At 39.4% G+C, this 24,488-nt stretch overlaps 1 protein-coding gene across 4 annotated transcripts in view; it reads right to left on the bottom strand.

Moving 5' to 3' along the window:
- The window catches only part of LOC122808806 (alpha-2-macroglobulin-like), a 2,637,399-nt gene that overhangs the window by 2,106,033 nt on the left and 506,878 nt on the right, over positions 1 to 24,488 (bottom strand). The gene's annotated exons all lie outside the window — the stretch shown is intronic.

The raw sequence follows: 24,488 nt of genomic DNA, 5'->3' as shown, positions 1-24,488 counted from the left end.
TGATAAAGTATATGCAAAGAGAAAGGGGCAGGGAAGATGTAAGTGAAAGACCTTCTTTGGTAGAGATTTTAGTCAAATCTAGAAGAGAAGTTGCTGCTAAAAAAGGGATAATTAGCAGGGCATATAAAATATTGCATGATAATTATAAGAATCAATCAGTAGAGGTTAGAAAAGATTTACAAGGGAGACTGGAAAAGCAGTTAATAATGGAACAAAGGGAAGATATATATATATATATATATATATATATATATATATATATAAATATATATATATATATATATATATATATATATATATATATATATATATATATATATATATATATGGGTCCCAAGTATACAACAAAGGACAAAAGTTTAGGATATCTGTTTGGAAGTGTCTGCACATGTATGTATATACCCCAAGAATACTTCAAATAATTTTTTCTCAGGTAGATAATATAGCAATAACCCACGCCTGGGTGTGGTAATAATTACCCACAGTTATGGTTTGGTCCCGAGGGCGGCCCGAGGACCAAACAATGCCAACCGTGGTAAATTTAGCATTACCCACACCCAGAAGTGGTTATTGCTATTATATGACATTATTTAAGAAAAGAAACTATTACTTTTCTTAAATAATGGCATAGTATAATGCCTGTTTACTGCCCTTCCGCAGATGTCTGGCATCCGGCGGTAGTTCTGATGTACTGCGCACTCGCAGTACACCAGAGTTGTGGGCAAAAGCAACGGAGAACAAGATCTCCGTTGCTTTTGTTAGCTATGTTAAATGAGTTTAACATAGCGAGACAGTTTAAAATAAGCAACGGAGATGTCCGTTTATTTTAAAACTGTCTCGCCATGTTAAACTCATTTAACATAGCGAACACTAAAAAGCAACGGAGATCTTGCTTTCTCCGTTGCTTTAAAACACTGTCTCGCTATGTTAAATGGGTTTAACATAGCGAGACAGCTTTAAAATAAGCAACGGAGATCTCTGTTGCTTATTTTAAAGCTGTCTCGCTATGTTAAACCCATTTAACATAGCGAGACAGTGTTTTAAAAAAACAAGTTATACTAAGGGAAAAAAGTCCGGGCGACCGGACCTTTTTCCCTTAGTATAACTCGATTTACATCGGGCACGCTGGCCAATCAGCGTGCACGTTTTGGGGGGGTCATGGTATAATAAATGATAGAGGTGTAACAGGGATGAAAGAGTTAACTGGGAAGATGTGTTTTGGGAGTAAAAATTCACTAGAGACTACTCTTTCAGAAATATTGGGGGGGGCAAATGGCTATAAAATTGGAAATGATTCTTCTGAGCTGAAACACAAGATTTGAATTGCCTAGACACAATAAGGCCTTATTACGTTATATTATGCTGGCTGCCAAGAAAGCAATTGCTAGAAAATGGAAACTGAAATGTAATCCAACTGTATTTAAGTACTCAATATGACACATGACACAAAATAACTAGAATATGGATATTAGGAAACGGAAGGAGCAAATTACATAGAAATAAATGGAATCTGTGGTAACAATACATGCAGAATAATGTTCAGGAGGTGTAAGGTTTAAAGGATGACAGGAACTGGACTGAAAGATAGTTGTTAAAAAGAAAGAAAACATATATAATGTATAATGTGTGTAAATGGAAAAATATTGATTTTTTTCCCCTTTTTTAATGTATATGGGGGGTGTATGTGGGTGCACCTACATCTTCAGTAATAATTTAATAAAGGTATTTAAAAATAATAAAATACATTTTCAATCTCCACCTTCTACTGTTCTACTGCTACCAGAGCCTGGTTAGTCTACCTCTGTGTAATGGAATGGCTATTTTCCAAGCTTTGGAAATGTAAAAAGTGGAGGGGCTTAAATTAAAAATGTTAAGTATGGGTTCAGATATGTCTTATTTGATACTAATAATCAGGCAACCTAGTGTATTATCAGGGTCCACGGATGAGGTGTTCTGACTTGTTACATAGTAATTAGAAGGGATAGATGGGGCTGTAAAATATGTTGAATAGTTATAACTCTGAATGTACTAACATTTTCATCTTGAATATTAGCTACTTCCTTTAAGTTGTATTATTGTGAACTAGCTTTGAAAATTGCTGGATATTAGTTCTTAATTCCATGACACCGCTAAAGAAAGATGTGTAGCTGTTTTTGGTTTCTGAGGATATTTTTAAGTTTATATCCATTTCTAAGTTTCCTAATGGCATGCTTAAGCTCTTTGATACTTTGTTTTACTGTCCTCTTAAAGTATACAGTCTGGAATTAGTTTCTCTTATTATTTAGTTTATTTATATGGGCATTCTACCACAAAGTTTTGTTTTAAATGTCTCATTACATTTGGTACAGATACAGACTGTCTTACCAATGCAGCTATTAAAGCAGCAGTAGATGTCAAAAGCAAATACAGCAACTTCAGCAATGAAGTTGGTTATACAGAGATTACAATTTAATTTATTTGGATCATCAAGTATCTGATTTGTGCAAGGGAGTTAGCACTTGTAATGTCAAATAAGCTTTAGGCATTCAGACTATTTGATTTCATTTCTCCAAGTCTTTTGGGTTTTAAATACCATGACGGGAATAGACCCCATTCCTAAGCCACAGTATAATTAAAGTTCATGAAATTAGTACTGCTTTAATCTTTGATGTTAGCCAGAGGTGCTCTTCGCAGCACCCACAATGTGTCCAAAACTGACTCCTCCGGTAATTTATACGATGTTGCATGTATCTGTGACATATCTAAGTAATACTGTAAATTATTTTTATAAGACCCATTGCTATCCTTCTTCTACATTGCCCTAGTTTCTGTCTCAAAATCCTGGTTCATAGGTAGGTACTACGCTATCTGCCCGAGGGCATTTATAAGCCTAGGCAGAGTGTGTCGGCTTTCGCCACCCTGTTGATTCATTAACTGATCCTCTGTCAAGCAAAGCCAATGAAGTGATCCCAGGGGTGTATTTTCTGTTACCCATCCACTCGTCAAGGTTTCTCTTGAAGAGTGTTAGTGAGAGGCTCTGCCTGATGTAATTTGGAATTTTGTTTCAAAGCATGGGGAGTCTCTGTGACAGGAATCTATCCCTCCAGCATGTTCTATTTATTGTTGTGGCGAGGTTTAGATGACTAGAGCACATGGCTCGTAGTGACTTGGACTTTTTTCAGCTGGGCCGCATAGGACATATGTTTGAGGCCAGTAATCCTCTTGATGAGGTACTTTTGTGGTCTTTCCAGCTGTTGGAAGTGTCTTGTGAGGTACATCCCAAATGGGGCATTGTACTCTATAATGGGTCTAATGAGTAATGAGTAGAGGGGCATTATAACCTGTTTATTTAGATGGGCCACATAGAAGGATTTCCTAACTACTTTGGCAATATGATTGTCAAAGGAGAGATTACTATCTACCTGTGTCCCCAGATCTCTTATTACCTCTTCTGTATTAAGGGGGCTGCCACTTATGTGGTAATTCGTGGGTGCTTTGTTTTTCCCAAATGGGATGACTATGCATTTTTTGGCATTTAGCTTGAGGCCATGACTTTGATACCAGGTGTCAGTCTCAGTAAGGCCCTTTTGGAAGATGTCCGTGTCAGCCAGAGAGTCAATTATGGCTCCCAGTTTGCAGTCATCGGTGAACTTGGTTAGCCATAGTCCTCCTGTGTTTGCCTGTACTTCTGAGAAGTATATGCCAAACAGTAGGGGTCCCAGGACCGAGCCTTGTGGGACACCACTTGTGAATGGTTTAGAGTCGGACCTGGAACCCACTATTCTTACCATGTGAGTTCTGAATAAAAGCCAGTTGGCAACCCATCTCGCGACATAGGGGTTCATGTTCAGACTGATGAGTTTTTCTGTAATACCTGAGTAGGGAATGGTGTCGAAAGCCTTGGCTAGGTCAAGGTTGGCTGTGTGAACAACCTTTCCCTCGTCTATGGCCTTGGTGACTGTCTCAAAGAAGTCAACCGGATTTAGTAGGCATAATCTGCCCTTAACAAAGCCGAACTGGGTCGGGTCAAGTGTTTGGAGGTTCCCAATGTCTTTGTTAATAAGTTCCATAATGATGAGCTCCGTAGCCTTGCAGACCAGGCTAGTCAGGCTTATGGGGTGATAGTTACCAGGGTCAGTTGTGGCCCCTCCTTTGTGGAGAGGAATAACCATTGCTGTGCGCCATTCTATGGGCACATAGCCTGTGGACAGGTTGAGGTTGAACAGCGTGTTTAGGTGGGGGGTAGGGGGGGTAGTTCATTCTGTAATTCGTGCAAGATGCAGCCTGAGACACCATCTGGTCCCACTGACACTGTGGTTTTGGCTTTTGAAAGGGCTGTTTTCACCTGTGCATCTCTGATTTTTGGGACACTACACTTTTCCGGTATAGTTGTGGGCCCTTTTGGAGGTGAGATGGGGGTGAAGTTTGCACTGAATCTATCTGCCAGGATGTTGGCAATATCAGTAGGTTCTGTATATGTTGTGCTATTTTGCACTAGTTCAGGGAATATCTGTGAGTTGCCACTTAGATTCTTAACATAGCTAAAGAAGGTTTTGTGGTTATCTTTTGAATCCTTGGCTATTCTTCTTTCAAAGTTAGCCTTGGATGATTTCATGAGGGACCTTAGTTTCTCACTGATACTGATCAGGGATGTCTTTCCTTCTTGGGATTTCCTTTTTTTCTGAGCTAGTTACCTCCTTCTATTGTATAGCCTGTTTATTGCAGGGGTCCACCAAACTGGTTTCCTTCACTTAGAGTAGTGAGTCTTGGTTTTGCTTGGGATGGCACAATCCATGCATCCTTGTAGGTGCTCATAGTGTGCATTTGTAAAGATTTCTGCATCTTGGGCAACATTATCCTTTAGCGTGGGGGCTGTGAAACTTACCACCTCTGTCTTAAGTAAGGTGAAGTTTGCTTTAGGAAAGTTTTTACTGTGGTTTCCTTAGTTGGGGATGGTGGTGGGGTGTGGACATCCAGAGTGATTAGTTTATGGTCTGATCTAACCAGTGACGGGTTGACCTTCGGTGTGGAACACCTGTCGCCCATGTTGGTGATGACTACGTCCAGTATGTTTTTACCTCTGGTAGGGGAGTTTACCAGCTGATCCAGGGCATTTGAGTTGATGAATTCCAGGAAGCGCTGGGCCTGGGAATTTGTACTAGAGTAGTTTTCCCAGTGAATGGTAGGGTAATTGAAATTGCTCAATATCAGGGTGTTTGGTAGGGCCTTCATGTTTTCCAGTGTCTCCAGAAAGGTGGAGTGGTGGTCCTGGGTCATGGAGGGTGATCTGTAGCAGGCCACAATCTGCATTGCAGATTTGCCCAATGTTAGTTGCACATGGATGACCTCAGAGGTATCATGCTGCGCCACTAACCTGGAGGTGTAGGTATCCTTGATGAATATGGATACACCCCCTCCTTTTGTGTTTTGGTCCATGTTCTGTGGCCGAAACGTGTTGTATGAGTTGTAGCCCAGTAGTGCTGGGGCGCTCTCTGGAGCCTTGAACCAGGTTTCAGTTACTGCACAGATGTCGACATTCTCCATACTGAGGAGTGCTTCGAGCGCGTGCATTTTGAGATTTAAACCCCTGGCGTTGAGTAGCATAACCCTCAGTTTTTTTTGTTAATTGTGCTGTTTACGGAGGTGCATTTGACTTTTGAGCCTTGCCTAAAAAAGGCAATATGGGGTCAGCAAGAGCCTTGGCCAGTATTCAAAAGCCTATGGGTGACAGGTGCAAGCCATCTCTTGCGAAACATCGTGGCTTTTTGAGCATGTCTTCTTAGGCCGACAGACACTGGATCCCCTTTGAATGTCACCAGAAGCTTAGCCAATTGTTGAAATTGATCATTTTTTTTCTTTATACTGAGGTATCATTCTTGGTGAGGGCAGGATGCTACTCAAGGTCAGGGTCATACCAGCCTGTGCTACATGATCCCAGAGCTCTTCCATGTCTCTTTTCATCTAGTCCAGGGAGGTACGTCTCATGTCATTCACAACAACATGAACAATGACAGAGTCATATTTGTACTTGTTCTGGAGTGACCTGAGTGCTTGTGTTATGTGGAGGATTCTGGCTCCCGACAGGCAGCTAACAGTAACCTTCTGCTTGTCCAGCCTAGTAAGTGGGATGCCAGTGTGCCTGACTATAGAGTCACCTATTACTAGTGTGTTAGGCATGTTATTTTGCCTTAAGGGCTGTGATTGTGTGGCACACTGATTTTGTGTTTTATGTGTTGTCTGATTTGTGATGAGAAGTGCAGGTTGTTTGTGTGTCTGCGTTGGAGGTCTCTGATGCTTTTTCAGGTTTTTATTTAGAGCCACTGAGTATGATTTTGTGTATTTATGTGTATTTTTGCCAGTGCTGTTTTACTAGGTCTGTGTACGGCTGGAGGTATGGTGCAAGTGTTAACCTTCTCCTCTTGATTGTCTGTTCCAGTTTTGGGTGGAGACAGCTTAGCTTCCAGTTTGGCTGTATAATTACATCTCTTGCATACATTAGTGTTTTGTGCTAGGAGGAGAGGGTTGACTGTGTACATGAGGCAGTTGTAACATTGCCTCAGAATAGCCAGATTCACCAGCTGGACTGGAGAGTGCACCTGAAGTTGGCCTTTGGTCATGCCTGAAGAGTAGGGTGAGCTGCTTGCTTAGTCGCTTGGTTGGTGAATGGTGAATAAAGAGCCTTCACCAGCTGGGCAATTAGTGTCAGGGTATATTAATGCTTGCTATTAAGTCTGAGCAAGTGCTGGGCTATAAGATGCTTTCTGAGTGCTTAGGTTGAGAGTTAGACTAGTTTCAAGGGAAAAACTGAAGAGTATACTTAGTGGAGCTGGGAATAATTTAACCGTTGCTAAACGGCACTGCCCGGTGCGCAAAACCATGCAAACATGGTTTTTATAGTAGGGAAATGAGAGAGACATAAATTAGCCCAAAATGGCCAATAAACTACTAACTAATTAACTAACTAACTAACTAACGTATTTTACAACTTTGTGTCACTCTGTATATAAGATACTGTAGTCCCTGGGTGTAGCAGTTTCGATGATCAATGCTACTTTTGTCTTCTCTTCATGAACTGCTACATTTGGCTTTCTCTCATTATTTTTTGAACTTTTGGTAATAGGTGAGTCCATGTGATATAAACTTTATCATTTTCTATAATGCTTTGTGGCTCATGTTTCCATTGTTTTTCAGCTACTTCATTATTACAGTGTTTGCACAATCCCCAGTGCAACAGTCTTGCCACATTATTATGCCTTTCAGAAAACAGTCCTTATGCCATTAGTATATTGCACCCAGAAACAAGATGTGTGACTCTTTCCAATTCTGTTTTACAAAACCTACATTTATCTGTTTCTCCCACATGTTCAATGGACTTTGTAAACCAACCTGTATGTAGTCCGCTATCCTGGGCCACCAATATCAACCTTGTGTCTTTTAGTTAAATTCACCTCTCCTTAACCATTCCTGTGTTCAATCCTGATTGACATGAGGTTGTTCCAAGAGTTTCTGTACTTGCAACTATATGTAACATTTTCCACATTTTTTGCCTTCTTTTCCTTTACCTTATATTCTTTCTTTTTTTTTTTTTTTTGTTTGTTTTTTTAGCACATTCAGTTGCTGCCTGATTTTTATCAACTTCTAGTTTGATTTCCATTCCTGCTTGGCACCGATATGCTTCTGCTAAACTAAACAGGGAAGTCATCTTAGACTTATTTTCCTCATCTTTTAAAACTTTCACTATGTGTGGATCTTGTGAGGTTAGCAGATACATATGCAGTCCTACAACTGCAGATCTATACATGTAATCAATTTCGAGGAGGCCCATACCTCCTTCAGAATGGGGAATATATAATCTTGTTATACAATGATTTTTATAAATCATTTGATAAGCATGAAGCATTTTTCTTGTTTTCCTGTCCATCTGTCACTCCACACTAGGACAGGAAGAACAACTAGGTTTATAGCTTGGTCTGTAGACGTCAGAGCTGTTTTCAGTATTAATTTTAGTCTTCTAAAATATTTCATGCTTTATTGTTGATCCTTCAATTCCCAAATATTTAAACACTCCCTCTTGCTCTGGTTCTTTTATATAATATTACTGTCCCAGACAGATATTTTCTTCTTGCTGCAGCTTTCCTGCTTTACAGATTGCTGTTGCATATTTATCAAGACCAAATTACATTTTTATATCATCTGAAAAATTTTGGGCCACTTGCAGTTGTGCTTTGAGTTCCTCATCAATTATATAGTTTTAACTTCTACACAAAAATCTTTATACTCTGTTGTTTTCTGGGAGCCAAATTGTAGCCATTACCTAATCTGTTAAGTAAAAATGTTATCCCTGGAAATGGAAAAATAATTTTCCCTTTAAAATGGATTAACTGTAGGAAGACTACTCCTGTAAAAATAATTTGTCCTTTATCATGACTAAACTACAAAGTGGTTTGCCACTGTTTCATGGCTTCTTCTTCTTTCAGCTTTTCCCAGTTAGGGGTCGCCACAGCGGATTACCTGTCTGCTCATGATTGGCAGTGGTGTTTTACAGTGCTGAGTTACCAGCCCAGCGCCCAAATTTCTACAGAAGACCCACATGCATGCACTCATGCCTAGGGTCAATATAAAGTGTCCAAATTCACCTACAGCATGTCTTTGGGATGTGGGAGGAAACCAGAGCTCCCGAAGGAAACTCACGCGACCACAGGGAGGACAAGCAGACTCCACACAGAAGGCACCAGCCGAGGATCGAACCAGAGAACCTCTTGCTGTGAGGCGCCACCGTTTCATGGCTGGTATAATGTAATCCGTCAGTGTAAGGTGCATCTTATACATTTTTAAGCACTCTTTTATCCATGAATGTGGGATACTGTCAAAAGCTTTTTTGTATTCTGTCCATGCCATACTTGGATTCTTCCCCTTTTTACAATTATCTGTTATGACTTTATTTAACAATTGTTTGTTCCGTACGACTTTCTTTTGTTACCCTTTTGTTCTATTACCATGATTAAGTTGTCAGACTATTACAAGTAACTCTGTCGGCATTACTTCCAATGTATAGCTTATACATTTTCTGAAGGCAGGTTATTGGCCTATACTTTTTAGGATAACTTGCAGGCTCGCTTTTAAGGAAGGGTGTTATTTTTCCTGTTGTGAACCAGGTTGGCATCTGTTAGGGGTATGCATATAAATAGTTCCTACTCATGGCTAAATCTTCATGGAAAGATGTTAATACTTACAACCAGAAGTTAGGTACTGCATCTGAGTCTGGGGTTTTCCAATTAGGAACCTTTCTTACTTTTGTTTCAATTTCTCTGGCCTTTACTTCATCCCATTTCATATTCTGTACATTTGAACTTCTTATTCTTTTGTTTACTTCTTCTATCCATTCAGCATCTTTGTTGTGTTCCGCAGGATCTTCATAAATACTTCTCCAAAATGCATCTATTTCTTCTTTTTTTTGGTGGTCTTCAATTCCTTTTACCTTGTTTCCCAATTCTCTATAAAACTTTTTTGGGCCATCGATAAATTGCTTATTTTGTACTTTTCCTTTATATTTATCTGCGTATCTTCTAAGTTCTTTTCTATGTGCTGATATTTTTAGTTTATTTGCGATAGTGCATGACAAATCCTGATTTGTTATAATATTGTGCATTGCTTTTATCACATCTATATTTCTTAGTATTTATGTTGATCTGTCCCTCCCTCTTCTATACTTTTCTAACAGTGGCACTTCTTGTCTTAACTGCCTTATAGTTTTCTCTATTCGATACTTCCATAATAGCATTTGATTTCTTCCCTTCCTTTCCCTTACTGCCCTGTGTTTTTGTGGTAAAACTTTATCTGTTATTAATTTAGCTGCACAGTAATATATCCTATTTACTTCTGTTATATCACATTAATTTCTCTGAACAGTCCTGATTACTGTGCTCATTTGTTTTACTAAATTTCTAACATTCTGGATCTTATTGACTTTTTTTAGTCTATTTCTTTCATTGATCTTAATATGTTTAGTCATCTCTATTAAATCAAGCGACTCTTCACTTAGATCATTTTCTTCCAAACTGAGGGTACATTCTTTATTCTCCATTTTCTATGGGCATTCTACAGACATTTCCAGAGCATCTTCCTGTGCCATATTCTCTTCAGTTTCGTCCTGTGTCATCTGTTGCTTTTCATGTGAGAAGTGACTGACCTATCACTCCACAACACTGACTGCGTCAGAGTTGACAATTTCCTGCTCCCTCCCTTGCTGTGCAACTCCAACTGAACTTTTATACTGGTTTCCTATTAAAGGCTCCAAATAATTTTCATATGGCAAATGCTCAGATGTTTCCTACTCCACTGGTTTCTCCTTAATATGGGGATTCATTACTATCCTTGTGTGATATTTTCTGCACTGAATCCTTCACTTTGCAAGTAATACATAATCTCAGTTTCTATTTCTTTAACTTTTCCATTACTAATCTGCTTTCTTACTTTCCCTGTTTGTTTTCTTATTTTTTGTATTGTAAAATTTGCCACTATCTGGATGCTTTTGCCTGTACTCCTCTTCAAATATCTTTAGTACTGCTCATTTTGTATTCGTTAGCTTTGTTTACTCCTTTACATAAAAATTGCATGATATTAAATCTCTTTTTCTTTCCCATGTCCATATTTCTTCTTCAGATGTCGGCTGCTCCTCCTTACCTGGGGGACTCATTGCTCATCATGCTGTGTTATAACCTGTTTGACTTTCTAAACTAAATCCTTTACTTTGCAGGTATTCCATAACTTCAGCTTCTGTTTTTTAACTTCTGCTTTACTTATGTTCCCTCTTTCTTGATCATATTTCTCTACTGTGAAATTTTCCATATCTGGGTGTCTTTGTATTTCTCTTTGAATATCTTTGGAGCTGCTTTTTTTTGTATTTATTAATTTGACTTTCTCATTTGCATAAATATTGCACCATATCAGATCTATCTTTGTTTCCCATGTCCATATTCCTTTTCTATACCTTTCAAAAACCTCTGTTCTTTTTTCTTGTTCTTTATATTTTCGCACTCCCTCAGTCATTTCTTTTTTCCAAACAGCCCAAGGTTTCTTGGTCTATATACTGTCTTTCATGAATCTGTTGTATAAATGAACACAAATTTGCATGTGAAGCTGTTGACAGTTTTTCTTGTGTAAGTATCTTTCTTTCTTCTAATTTCTCTCTTAATCTTTTTATATATCTTCCATCTAGAAATTCTGGGCTTCTTGCATAATAGCAACAATGCATAATTTCTTTCTTATCCTCAGCAGTCTATTCTGTCATCTTTATGACTCTTTTTTGGCCTATCAGTTTTTGTAATTTTTGTGGACTACTACTTCCTTCTACAGCAGGGAGACCATCCTTCCCCTAAGACTGGCTCATCCCCAATGTAGGAATGTTTCCAAGTCTTGAGGATTCTACACTGTCATTTTTCCCAGTCCTGGCACCAGTACGTCTACCAGGACTGGGCACTTTTTTATTGTGGGACTTGTGGACGCAGCTGTCTTTTTCATTTTAACCTACTTCTGTCCATCATATAAGCTATATAAAATACAGTCTATATAGCAGTGCTGTCTTGGTGACATTTTGTGAAAAACAGGGTCCACCTTGTGAAGGTACTCACCAAAAATTGTGGATGAATTCAATTCCAGCAATACTTCTCTCCTTTGCTTGCTGACGTTTATCATCTCTCCATTTGGGCCATCACAAATGTTTCTTTTTAAATGTCTCATTATATTTGGTAAAGATACAAACTGCCTTAACGATGCAACAATTAAAGTGGGAGTGGATGTCAAAGGCATATACAGCAACTTTAGCGATCTGGTTGGTCATAGGATTATTACAATTTAATTTATTTAGATTATAAAGTATTTGATTTGTGCAAGGAAGTTAACACTTATAATGTCAAGGAAATTTTAGACATGCAGACTATTTGCAGTGTAAGTGAGACAGTTTACTAGCAGATAGGTTAGGTCTTCCAATACAAATGTGCAGATAGCAAAAGTCCTCTCATAAAAAACGTATTAGAATTAATGGGGATTTGATGTCCAAGATGGATGCTAGTTGAGTAACAGCTTAATTCTACCTCTCCTAGTGTGAAAACAGAAACTCAGCAGAGAAGGTCAGTAGACTTATGCTTATTGGTAAATTTCAGTATTTGATTAGTACACTACCTTGATGCCAGGAAAAAAGAAATACAGATGACCTGGAAAATCTTATCTACAAAATGAGAAGAGACACTGACTGGGGGAAGTTCTCCAACTGTTCGGCAAAAAGCAATGCAACCTCCAGACATTAATTCCAGTAACCCACAGAAAAATATAAGACGACTGTACACAGAGCTGGTTAAAATAAATTGAACACTGATACAGTATATCAGCACAAACAACAAAAGGCTGGAAAAATGGAAGAAGCTTTAAACAGATATTTAGATGAATTGATAAAGCTGCAAAAATCAGAGGTCGAAATGAAGAAATGACTGGTTGAATATCAGACTGCTCAGGAAGAGAAGCATCAAAAATATTAGAATAAGAGGACAGAGTACATAGGAAAAACCTAAGATTTTCAGCTACACCAGTGAAGCTGGAAGGAGCAGACTGCATTAACTTTATGAAAGAACAAATAATCAACTGGACTTTTATTAAACAGCAGGAGTTATTAATTGAAAGGGCACTTTGTGTTATGCTCCAAACCTGGCTATGAGAAGGCAACCTAGACCTTTAATAGTAAATATGCAATCCTGCTAGCATATTGAGTTGATTCTGGCAAAACTGTGGCAGAAGGACAAAGTTCTAAAAGTGGGAGACAGCAGAGTGTTTGTGGAGAATGATTACTCACTGTACACCAGACAGAAGAGGAGCAAATTTATTCCACTATTCAGGGAATGTTGAGATGCAGGTGTGAGATTCAAACTGCTGTACCCAGCTGTCATCAAGGTATTCTTCCCTGGAGGCACAAAATCATTTTGATGAAGTACACGCTAAAGACAAAATACAAAAATTTTGTCCAACAGAAAGTAAATTGTGAAACAGAAAATAATTTTTTTTCTTAATATTTCCATTTTTGGGGTGCATGGTTTCCTTTGCATGCTATAAAGTAAAGTTTTCTCAGTTGCTTTTAAGTGTAATGAGGATTGTAAACAGGTGCTGCTGTTCTTTTTTCTCTTTTCTTTCTCCCTTCTTCTCCATTTGTCCATGTTCAGTTTTAAGGAATGTAGGCAATGCAATGAAAAAAGCTTGGTTAAAAGAGCATGACAAAAGAAAAAATAAATGTGCTTTTTCTCATTCTTGCGTGGGGGAATAACTGGATTAAGGACCTTAGACTGATTTAGTAACAAGTTTTAAGAAAGAGCAAGTAAATGAAAAATAATACTGAATATTACGAGGCTTTTTTCTAGCAAATACATGTTTGCTTAGTAGCAATTATGCAGCAGGTCTTCATGTTTCCATGGAAACAAACTGATAAAGAGAAAGTGACTGTCTGGTCCTCATGTCTCGATGGAGACAATCTGATAAAGAGAAACTGGCTACAGTCTTGTGGAGATTGGATGAGAAAAAAAAGAAAAGTGAAATTGGCTAGGAGATATAATTCTCTAAAAACATTCAAGTGTTTTCTCAGGTGGGACACTAAAGATAAGACAAAACCAATAAGCACTTAGTAGAAGCACAAGCTGTACCATACACCTTAGCATGGATAACCTTTATTTTAGGTTAACTCAAATATGTGAGTGTTGCTGTCAGTTTGGTTCTTTTGTTTCTATTAGCAGGGTAAAACTTCAATATTTGAAGTTGTACATAACTTTGCATGCTAGTAGTAAGTTAATAGATTTAAGGGGTTATTGAGGGTGTGCTTTTTTGTTTGAGGGCTTTCAATAAAACAAAACGTTTTGTAAGATGTGACATAGGCTTAAATGGATATGACAAGGAACAGCTGTATAAAGGTTCAACCTGCCAAACAATGTATGCATGTAACTCAAAAGCTGGAACCATACATTTAACAAAAAATGTGTTATACATAAAAGGTAGGAATAATAACTTTTAGTACAGTGATGCTTTCTGTTGTTGTCTTTTGGCTTTTCCCGGTTAGGGGTCACCACAACAGAACTCCTGTCCGCTAATGATTGGCAGTAGATTTTCACAGTGCCGAGTTGCCAGCTCGTTGCCTAACCTTCAACGAAGGCACGCCCATTCACGAATGTCTTTCAGAACGCCACTCAACCCGCGGGGAGGACATGCAGATTCCACACAGAAGGCACTCCCTGCACACTAGCTGAGAATCAAATGGGAGAACCTCTTGCTGTGAGGCAACAACACTACCGCTGCACCACCGCAGATTTACAGTGATGCTTTCTGTAATGTCTTTAAATGTAAATGACGTCATAGATAAATACAAAAACGAAAGAATAGTGAAATACATTAAAAATGTAGAATGCAAATAAATTTGCTACATGAGACATGCTTGGATAGAACTGAACATGTGAATTTGATAAAGAAAGATTTTCAGGATGGTTATTCGGGGTAATACCTTAGACAAAGGAAAAGAGTAATACTTATATTAATTGCAAGAGGAGCTCCAATAGTGACAGAAGAGGCTAAAAAGATAATAATGGCAGATTTGTAGCACTAAGGGGCTAATGGCAAGGGAGGAGGATTACAGTGGCATGTATTTATATTCCACCCAAAACTGTTATAATGGAGCTTAAGAAAATTCTGGGAGAAATAATCAGTTTTCAGCAAAGAATATTACTTATAGGTGGGGACTGGAATTTGATTTACAGCACTGAAGATGTGTCTGGGGAAGACCAGAAGGAAAGGTATAACAAAAGAGGGTACATTTGTGAAGAAATTTATGAAAATACTTGACATGGAAGATGTGAATTCAGTAATAGGAGTTTATAGTGAATTTACGTATTACTTCCCCAAGATATAAAAACTGGGCTAGGCTAGACAGAATTTACATTTCACAGAAACATGTGCATTTAATTGAAGGTCTTGTTATGCACCCAATAACCATTTCAGATTATGGGTCAATAATAACTAAATAAAAACACAGTGTAATGAAATAAAAATGAGACAATGGTGCTTTCCCACATATCTGTTGAAAAGAGAGGGATTTAAGGAATGAGTAGTGGAGATTATTCAGGAGATATTAGAGAGGATAGAAATTTCTTCTGAAAATATAGCTAGAAAGTGGGATAAACTTAAGGTGGAGTTTAAAAACAGGATGGAAATAAAAGAAGGGGAGCTATTGTTAAGAAGTAACAATAATTATTTATACTGACAAATGTTAAAGTATTGCAGAATAGAGGGAATCTCACAGAACAAGACGAGGATCAACTGCAGAATACAAAACAGAAAATAAGGGATTACCTTGATAATATGCACAAGTTTAGAAAGATTGCTGGTAAACAACTGTTTTTGATAACAACACTAGAGGACAAAACTTTTAGCACAACAACTCAGGCAACAGAAATTAGAAAGGGCTATTGCCAATCTTAGGGAGCCTATAACAAGGAAGGTGACAAGAGATCCTGTAGAGGTATTAGAAATATTTCAGAAATTCTATGAAAGTCTGTATAAAGCAGAGAAATATGGAAATAATGAAAAGATACAAATGGTAATGCTTCTGGAAGAGTTAAATATGCCAGAGTTAGAGGTAGATGAGGCTCAGTTACTAAGTTAGGATAGAAGGAGACAATACAAAATATGTGATGTAAAACCAATCTACAGAAAAGTCTCCAGGAACAGATGGTATTCCTGTGGAAGTTTGGAAGCTTGGAGGGGAAAAAGACTGATAACGATCTGGAAGGCTTTGTTTAACAGTATTTAAGAGGGGGAGAAGCACCACTATCCTGGAAGAAAGCAGTGATATCTGTAATACTTAAAAAGGGTAAAGATACATTAGATTCAGCTTCATACAGGCCCATTTCAATACAAAACCATGATTATAAAGTGTTTATATATATAATGGCTAAAATAATGGCAAAGGCAATGCCAAAATTGATAGATATGAATCAGTGTGGTTTTGTGGAGGGCTGGCAAACATTTGATAACATTAACAGAACATTGATGATCCAGAGGGAAGTAGAATGTAAGAAAATACCACATTTGTTGGTCAGTCTTGATGCAGAGAAAGCATTTGACAGAGTAAGCTGGAACTTTATGAGAAAGGCAACAGAAACATTTGCATTTCCTGCAAAAATTATAAGGTTGTTTAGGAGGATAAATGAGGGATCAGAGGCAAAAATTAAAATGGGTGGAGTCCTCACTGAAATTTCTGCTTAACCAGAGGAACCAAGCAATGGTATCTTCTTTCCCCTTTGTTATTTGCATTATATTTACAAACATTGGCAAAGAAAATAAGGGACTTAGAAATTCAAGGATATAACTGATATGGTAAATCTGGCTCTAGTTGCAGATGATATTATCTTACACCTGACAAAACTAAAGAGAGACATTTCAGTGTTGTGGAACATTTTGAGAAAGTTTCAAATCTTCTGGGATACAAAATGAATGAAGCTAAAACAAAGGCAACAGCTGTAAATTATGTACCCACACACAAATTGGTTCAGCAATATCCCTATCCATGGGGACATGATAAAATGAAGTACTTAGAAGTGTAGAGTGAAAATGATTCTGGTGTGGCAGATAAGGATATGTGGGAAGAAACTAAATAAAAGATAATACAAAAACTGAGAAAATGTAAGATTTGTCATATGGACAGTTAGATACAAGCGGTCAAAATGCTTTTAGTCCCTTTAGTCTTATTCACAGGATAAGCATATTTTTATCAACCAGAGGAGAATGTGTGGATAGCAATTAATAAAGAGCTAAAGGGCTTTATCTGGGTGGGTGAGACAACAAGAGTCAAGTGGAATAAGCTGATTCTTCCAGTAGAACAGGGGGGATTGGGATACCCAATTTGAAGGGGTATTTTGTAGCGCAAGCAGAAAAAAAGAGGTTATGTACTCACCATAACACTCCATGTGTGTTGTCCATTTCACCTTCATTCTTAACTGGTTGGGTCCAGAACTGATCTTCAGTTCTGACTCAGCCTTATACAAAAGCTTGAGGTCTTCCACTAGCTTGTGGCTGTAACCCTGTCCCATTATGCCCTAGGGAAACTTCCCAGATCTTGTTTGCTGATATAACACTAGATACTAACAACTATCAAAAAACTTATATAGCAATGAAAAAGGTCAGAGAACCTTTATTTCCAACTGTAACCTCTCTATCCTCCAGGAGCCAAAGGTAGGGGGAAGGAGGGTGGGATGTAAGAATGAAGGCAAGATGAACAACACACATGGAATGTTATGGTGAGTACATAACTTCTTTATGTGATGCTGTCTTATCTCACCTTCATTCTTAACTGGTTGGGACAGCGTCCCTAGCACCATATGTATTGGGTGGCTCATGGGAGAATATTCTTCAGAAAAATGGAACCAAAAGAGACCCTGTTCCTGGAGGCCAAATCCATTTTGTAATGAGTGATAAAAGTATGAAGCCTTGCCCATGTTGCTGCAGCACAAATGCTGTCAAATGGTAATCTCGCCCGAATGGCTGAAGAGGCTGCTATGGCTGTTGTAGAATGACCTTTTACTTTTTCGAGGAGTTCCTTGTTTTGAGATTTATAAATAAAAGCAATGCAATATGACAGCCATTCTGAAAGTGTGACTTTAGATACAGGAGCACCTTTCTTGTAGTCTGAAAATGATACAAATAATTGGTCAGATTTTCTGAAATCCTTTGTCCTATGTAAGCAGAAATATAACTGCCTATGTACATCTAGTTGATGCAGCATATATTCTGCCTTTTTCCATAGTTGGGAAAAAAGTGGTAGGTCTATGGATTGGTTCAAATTAGATTCTGAGCAAACTTTGGGTAGAATAGATGGGTTTGTTCATAGGGATACTCTCTCTTTGTGGAAAAGGATGTAGGGGGTCTTTACTGATAATGTCTGTAGCTCTGAGACTCTTCTTGCAGATGTGATGGCTATCAAAAGGATTGTCTTCCAGTTTAGAAACTTTAGCTCACAGGATAAATCAGGTTTGAAAGGGGGAAGAAGCGGGATAAAACATAGTTTAGGTCCCATGGTGCTGGAGGTACTTTAATGGGTGGTCTTAATAAAATAGTTCCCTTAAGAAACACCTTGCAAAGTCTGTGGGACATCACATTTGGTCCTGATTCACCTATGTGGAAGTTAGATATCGTTGCTAACTGAACTCGAATAGTAGCTGCAGCTGCGCCCTTATTAAATAGCTTTGCCAAGAATTCAAGAAAGGGAGGTATAAGGGCAGAGAAGGGATCAATGCAGCTATTCAAGCCCAAGAAGAAAATCTCTTCCATTTGCTGGCATATAACTTCCACGCTGAAGCTTTATGAGACGAGATCAAGATATGTTTGACTGATGGGGAGAGGTTAGAGAGCCTGGCTATGTGTGGAATTGGAGCAGCCAAGATGTCAATTTGAGGTATTGAAGAGAGGTGTGGAGCATCCCTGATGTATAAATCAGAAGGTCTGGAACTAGGTCCAGAATCCACTGCTACTGCTGAAGATGTAGTCAAAGGAGGAGAAACCAGATCTGATGAGCCAGCAAGGGGTGATGAGTATCAAATTCCTTCTCAAGGAATTGGCTTTCTGAAAAACTCTAGGTATCAACGGAAAGAGAGGAAAGGCGTGGAGGAGACCCAAGGGCCAATCATGAACAAGTACATCCCTTGGTGACTCCCCCAGAGGGGGGATAAGGGCAAGATAGCTGCTGCATTTTGCATTCATGGATGTGGCAAAAAGGTTGCAGCAAGGCTGGCCCCATTTATGGAAAATCATCTCCGCTACTTCTTGTTTTAGGGACCACTCGTGAGGCATCAGAATTGTTCTGCTTAATTTGTCTGCTATCACGTTGGATTTCCCTGGGATGTGTGCTGCTATCAAAAAATGTTGGGAGGAGGTCACTCACTGCTTTACTCTGAGGGCCTACTGGCAAAGGGGGTAAGACCTGGTCCCTCCTTGTGTGTTTATATACCACACAACCAACATGTCTGTCTGTAATGCAATAGTTCCTAGCAGAAGAGAGTCTTGGAATGCTTGCAACACTAGAAGAAATGCCCTCATCTCTAGGTCATCGATGTGAAAATGTGCCTCATGAATCTGCCAAAGCCTTGAACTGTCGTTCCCAGATAATGATCCCCTTCACCCCTACCTGGGAAGCATCTGTGGTCACCGGGCCTAAAGGTTGTGGAAGAACAAAGGGTCGACTTACTGTCAAATGAGTGTAGTGAAGCCACTTACGAAGGTCCTTCTGTTATCATAATTTGGTGGGAGATGGGTAGGTCCTGCATGGACCACTGGGTGAAGAATAGACACTGCAGGATTCTCATATGCAATTGTGCCAATGGAATCAAGTTTTTTGCTGCTGCCATGGTCCCCAAGACTTTCAGGAAAGTAGGAAGCTGACTTAGTGCTGCAGGGCATGAACTCTTTTGAGAGGAAGTTTTGCCATACTTTTTGTTGTATCTAGATCTGCTCCTATAAAAACCATACATTGAGATGGCAACAAGGCAGACTTTTTGTAATTTACTGTGATTCCTAGGTGAGAGCAGACCTATAATGTAGTGTCTCTTGTTTTATTAGTAGATGCTTGGTGGTGGCAGTTAGGAGTTTGTCATCTATGTACAGAAACATTCAGAATCCTAGGCATCTCAGGTGAGCCGTGGCTAGTGTCATACACTTGGTGAACACTCTGAGGGCTGTAGTGAGACAAAAGGGCAGACCTTGAAACTGGTAGTGGCTGGCTCCCAGCCAAAAGTGCAAATGACTCCTGGATCGCATGTCCATTTTTATGCGGTACTACGCATCCTGGAGGTCTATAAAGCACATCCAGTCATCTTTTCCCAGAAAAGGGAGTATTGACTACAGCGTTACCATCTGGAATTTTGCTTTTCTTACTGATTTGTTTACTCTGTTGAGATCCAGGATGGGTCTCCAGTCCCCTGTTTTCTGTGGAACTAAAACAATCTTGAGTAAGTTCCCGATCCTATTTGGTCTGCGGGGATGGTTTCGATGACTCTTTTGTGTAGCAAAGTTTGTAATTCCAAAGTTGCCTGTTCCCTTTGACTGGGTGGAACATCCAAGATGTTCTTTATGTTTTAGATGGGGAAGGAAAAGGTATAGAGTAGACTCTGGATACGATAATTTGTACCTACTTGTCTTTTGCTATTTTTAGTCAGACCTCTGGGTACAAAGATAAGAGACCCCCGACTGCCTCCAGAGATGGACAGACGGGCCTCCTTTCAGGAGCACTGAAAGGGCTTACCATGGAATGATTCCCTGTCGCTCTGATTTTGTGGACCCCCCTCTGCCGCGTGGTCAGCATCTTCCATTACTACTTCTCCCTCTGCCCCTGGGGGAAGAATCACCATGTGTGTCCTGAAAAACTCTCTGGAATTTTTGGAACCACATTTTTCCTCCCTTTTGGTTTTTTGGGTAAGGTCTAGAAACTAGGGAAAAATAGACTCCTATGGCAGAGAGAGTTTTCCCTTCTTGCTCACACCTGGTTAGTGTGTCTTTGACTTTTGGCTCAAACAAGGACAAGCTATCAAGGGGGAATTAACAAAAGAAGATTTAAAGGGCTCCGCAAAGTCACACAAGTGCATCCAGGAATGCCTCTTTAGGGAAATTCCTGAACCTGCTTCCCTACTCACTTCATCTATTGCATAAGAAATGAGTCTCATGGAGGAGTTGACCACTGAGTTTAAGGTGGAGAGCTGAGAGGAAACCTTCTCTGATACGCCTTCAGTTACTGAATCTTGGAGAGTATCTCCTAACTCTTTCAGGTGATATCTCTGAAGTCTGGTAAAGTGGGTAAGATAATTCAGTGACCTGAGTGCAAAGGTCACTGAAGAAAAAGAGCACTTTCCGTATCTGTCCATCGTAGGAGACTCCTTGTTCAGTGGATGGACAGATGAGGACATCTCTGAAAGTTCCTTTTTGGTGGTTGCCGCTACCACCATAGCATCTACTGGGACACCTTTCGTAAGAAAATTTTTGTCTATGGGGATGTTATGAATTTATCTGGCCTCCAGGGAACAGGCTCCACTGAGTCTGGAGACTCCCATGCCTTCTGACAAACTAGGTCCATCAGTTCATCAAAAGGCAGAAACACCTTCAGGTATACAGACTCCTCCTCAGAAGGGTTGATGGACTTCCAGCCGCCTCTCTGTTTAAGAAACTCCATGACATCTGTGAAGGAGATATCTTCAGAGGGCAACCATGGGGATACTTCTGACTCATCAAGGTTTGTATCAGATGTGACAGACTCCTCTGGGGAGTCTAAATACTTCCTCTTGCAAAGTCTCTTATGAGGGACCTCTTCAGAAGGGTGTTCTGGAGAGGTTTTAGAAGAGAGAGGTTCACCCAATGGGGCATCCTGAGGTCTGGGGTCTCTGCATGTCTGTGGATGCAGTGGTGTTGAGACAGACACCGATGCCTTTGGGGGAAGAATGTCAGGATCTGAGAGTGGACCTGTATGTGGAGACAGCATTTTCCTCATCACCTCGAAAACCCCCCGTCCCTGATCTGAGGAAACCTCTGGCTCCGAAGAGCTTGAAGGCATCCCCAGAACCAAGGGGTTTGGCTCCAAGGCTGATGTAGGAACCGAGCTCACCCACGCCAAAGTTCCAAGAGGCAAGTTCGGATCTGACACCTGTCCGATCCAACTCTCCTCCCCGGACCCGACCAGAGATCGTCGGCTCCTAGCTCTCAGGCAACGGCAGCCCTCTCACTTGCACAAGCTTGTGTGGTAATATGAGTGGTAGCAAAAAGGGAAAAAAACTTAAATTGATGAAGCTCTCTAACTTAAACAAGCCGGTCAACAAAAAGGAAAATGAAGGGAAGCCCTCAAACTAAAACAGGTTTAGAAATGCTAGTTTAAAAAAGAAAAAAAAGGCCTACAGAAAGAAACAACAGCCAACAACAAAAAGCACACTAAGTGACTCCGAATGAGCACTGGAAGGATATGATATTTTCCCTGACTTTTCAGATCTTGAAGAAGAAGGGGATTTTGCCAATTGTGAAGTACCCTGACCTTCTATAATAGCTTCAGCAAAGAGGTTCTTCAGCAAACCTTTCAGAATAAGCTTATTCTTTCTCTCAAGCAGACCTCTAAAAGTTGTTAAAAGTTTCTAATAAACACTAGGACAAGAATTTATAAAGATTAACTGACAATTATCCAAACAACAATTAAGAAAAAGTTTAATTTCGCCAGAGGCAGTATGGAAGCACCCAATCTTGTTTAGCAGCAAACATGATCTGGGGAGTTTTCTTAGGGCACGATGGGATAGGGTTACAGTCACAAGCTAGTGGAAGGACCTTCAGCTTTTGTATAAGGTCGAGTCCCGAACCCAACCAGTTATGAATGAAGGCAAGATAGGACAACACCACATCTAGAGTTCAAAGTAGAAGGAGATGACGATGGAACAGCAGTGAAGCTCAAGAAACAGGGAGAGACTGGGATGTTGGATGCAGGCCTTTAAAGAGAATAACAATAATCATACAGAGTATTTATATCCACAAAGTAGCAAAAAGTATTGTAAGAACTAAGGCTATACGGGAATGGAGAAAGGAAATTCTGCAAATAGGGATGATTGCAATTAGGGATATAAACAATAGGAGAGAGGGGGCTGGAATTTACTGGAGAAAATTGGCAAAGGAACCAAGGTCTTGGGAGCAAATAACTAGAGAAGGAAAGATGACAGAATGGGAAGACACCAAGAATTTACTTGTACTGCAGGTTCGAGATTGCCTTCCCCATCAAGGAGTATGGGGAAAGAGAAAGAAATGTTTGTTTGTCTTTTCAGCTTTTCCCGGTTAGGGGCCGCCACAGCAGAACTCTGGTCCGCTAATGACTGGCAGTAGATTTTTATGGTGCCGAGTTGCCAGCCCGACGCCCAACCTTCAGCGAAGGCAAGCCCATTCACGCATGTCTTTCGGAGGCCACTCGACCTTGGAGAGGACATGCAGACTCCACACAGAAGGCACTCCAGCCGAGAATCGAACAGGAGAATCTTTTGCTGTGCGGCAACAACGCTACTGCTGTACCACCGCGGTTTGGGAAAGAGAAAGAAATAGGGGGTCCTAAAAGAAAGATCAGTGCTGGTAGAGATTTTAGTAGACTCTAGAACAGAAGATACCATTAAAAAGGAAAATAAGCAGAGGATATAAAATATTGCATGATAACTGTAAGAGTCAATCAGAGGAGGTTAGATAGGATTGGGAAGAGAGACTGGATAAAGCAATTCACAAAGAAACAATGGGATGATATATGTATGCTTCCCAAATATGCAATAAAATCTAGAAGATTTAGGATTTTTGCTTGGAAATGTTTACACAGATATTTTTATACTTCAAGTAGACTTCAGAGAATTTTTCTTCAGGTAGAACATATTTTCTGTGAGTGCAGTGGGTTGGCAGACTTTAAGGATTCCCTGCAGGATGCACTGTCAGGGATGCTGGGTGGGCAGATTGGTGTGATGAGGGACATGATTTTCTGAACTATGATATACAATTGGAATTGCCTAGACATAGTAGGGCCTTACTGAGTCTAATTATGGTGGCTGCCAAAAAAGCACTTACTAGAAAATGGAAGTCAGAATCTAAACCAACTATATTAGAATTAGTGAACATAGTAACAGAGACAAAACAACTGCAAATAAGATCTTTAGAAAAGGGTAGGAGAAAATTACATAGGGAAATGGGAATTGTGGGAACAATGCATACAGGAGAGGAATGAGATTTAAAAGAAGGAAGGACTTAAATGAGCTAGGTAATGATCGAAAATGATTGTATTGATTGTAAGTTATGTATTATGTTTGCAACTGGGAGTGTGTCATTATAGTTTGTGATGTAAAAGGCTTGTAACTAGGATTGTGTTGTGTGGTTTGTTTTCATTTATATAAATGTATGATTGCCTGTGTCATAACTAATGGTTTAATAAAGATATTTCTTGTTTAAAAAAGGCGGGAATTGAATGATGTATGTAATGTTGCTTACATTATATGATATATATAGCAATATATGTGAAGTATAACGTTTGTAAATGTGAACGTGCGAACTTGTTAATGCAGTTTGATTACTTTTATATAAATGTAAATTTGTCTATGTCACAAGTGACAATTCAATAAAGGTGTTTAAAAAAAGGATTAGTGGGGATTACTGCTAAAGCATTAAGATAACTATCATATCAGCAGGTGACACTGATGGTCTTCTATAGCTACCTTTGGAGTTGTAATCTTGTTTAGGGTGATTTAGATTTCAAAAGTTTCAAATCTGAGGACTTGAGGAACCATCATGGGGTGCTAATATCCTTGACAAATACTGATACTTCCACAAAACTGCCAGTATATCTGAAGGCACAATTGGTGCCAAATCCAAGAATGAAATGCTTTAATGACTCTGGAACCATGTCTCTGTAACTACACAAATAAGACGTGATCGAGTTTCAGGCAGAC

The sequence above is a fragment of the Protopterus annectens genome, chromosome 8.part0 (genome assembly GCF_019279795.1).
Source record: "Protopterus annectens isolate FY-2018-M chromosome 8.part0, PAN1.0, whole genome shotgun sequence".
NCBI classification, from domain to species: Eukaryota; Metazoa; Chordata; order Ceratodontiformes; family Protopteridae; genus Protopterus; species Protopterus annectens.
The sequence above is the reverse complement of the archived record's forward strand: the minus strand, read 5'-3'. Positions and strand labels throughout refer to the sequence as shown.